Genomic DNA, 2006 nt, shown 5'->3' on the forward strand with positions numbered 1-2006 from the left:
GGTATTAATCCACTATTTGGATTAAGAGTCTCATAGCCCAATCATTTTACCTCTAAAGCTTCTTGCATTGCCTCACACATGACTTTTTGGGGACATTCCAATCCTTTCATTAAACTTTTTTAGAAAACTCATTTTCATTGCATTTGTCTGCTTCTAATGAATGGCCATTTAGCAAAGGCAAAGAGACTTTAAATTGAAATTCTTTCTGCCAGTTCTGGGAATAGTTTCTATTTAATGCTACTTCAACCAGAGAAAAAGCAGAGTATTCTCTCTTAGAACTGAGTGTTTTTTTGCAAGTTGAAGCTGCTAGCACAAACAGATTCTGTTCCACACTTGCAGGAATTTCACAGCCAGTACATTCAAAGCACAGTTATGGCACAATATTTAAAAAGTCCTAATAAGAAAATCCTTGTGCCTAGGAACAGAAATTTTAGCTTATGCTTATCTTGGAAGATTTTCAAGAAATCAAAACTTTATCTTTTCATTCTGAAGTACAACTTTATTGAATATGGAAATCTTGGTTTGTAGTTATTTTTGTTCAGGGCTTAAAACACATAATTCAATCCCTCCAAGATAAGGGAGAGAGAAATCAAATTCTCATTGAATTACTTCTAAATGTTACATGACATGTTTTTCTTGAGACTTTTGAAAATTATTTCTTTTGTTTCCCCTAAATGCTAGACAATTTTATTATACAATAAGTCATGGGGAAGTTCTTTTCTGATCTTCTCTATTTGGGGTTCTGAATGTCCTTGTATCTGGACAGCCATCTCATTCCCAAATACAAAAAAATTTCTGATATTAATGAAAAAGTTTATACTCAACCTTATCTTGTATCTCAGATCCTTCTTTGATTCCAATCATTCTTACATTTGATCTTTTAATGTTGTCTGTTGAGTTCTTGTATATTCAGTTCATGATTAACTTATTTTCTTAATACAGTCTAAATATTTAATGCCATACATTTTGTCTTCTAGTTCTAGGATTCTGTCTTCTAGTTGACCTACTCTATTGGAAAAACTTTCACCTGAATTTTAGTTGATTTATTCTGCCTTTTATCTCCAATATTTTAGTTTGGTTCTTTTGAAGTCAAAAGCATAATGATTTCTTTCATTTGTGAATGGCAGAGAGAAATAAAGAATAAGAAAAGTGGTGAGGGGTGAGAAAAGTTGAATAGAGAAAGTGAATTGAGAAGGAGGTAGGAGAGGTGAGAAAGGGGAGAAACTGAGTAATGAAATTGACCAAATTATGCTAAGTGCATGTATGAATATATCACAATCAATTCCAGTTTTACGAATCACTATTTTTCACCAGTTAAAAAAATAAAGACATATGTGGAGGCACATGCATCTAATTCTGTCGAATGGGGAGGCTGATGTAGAAGGAGCACAAGTTCAGTTAGCTTCAGCAATTTAGGGAGGGCTTAAGCAACTAAGTGAGACCTTGTCTCAAAATAAAAAATAAAAAAGGCCTGAGGATGTAGCTCAGTGTTAAAGTCCTCCTGGATTCAATAATCTGTATAAAAACAAACAAACAAACAAATAAACAAAAACAAAAATAAACATAAAAATAATAAAAACAATAAAAATAGAAGAAGGATCGATAAAGCAAAGGAAGGGGGTCAATACTAGGTACTAAAATGGAGCAATGGAAAAAATTATGTTACATGAATTTATAAATGTGTTACAATAAACTTCCCTATCATATATAATTATAATGTATTACTAAAACATAAAAATAATAAAATAAAAATAAAGCTATATGATAATGAGGAAAAATAAAGACAGGTGGGAAATTGTAGCAGTGTTCATATTGAAAATATTAGAGGTGTAAGGCAAATGCAAGTTTAATCAATACACTAGCATAATCTTTTTGTCCTTAATTTGGAAAAGAGAAGGTAAAGCCACAGTGTCGAGTTTTATAAATCTTGAGAGAAAGTTATTAACCAATGTGATAAATTTTAAAATGAATTAAACAAATGGAATTAAACTATATTTAAAAGTTTT

Source organism: Callospermophilus lateralis, chromosome 4 (genome assembly GCF_048772815.1).
Source record: "Callospermophilus lateralis isolate mCalLat2 chromosome 4, mCalLat2.hap1, whole genome shotgun sequence".
NCBI classification, from domain to species: Eukaryota; Metazoa; Chordata; class Mammalia; order Rodentia; family Sciuridae; genus Callospermophilus; species Callospermophilus lateralis.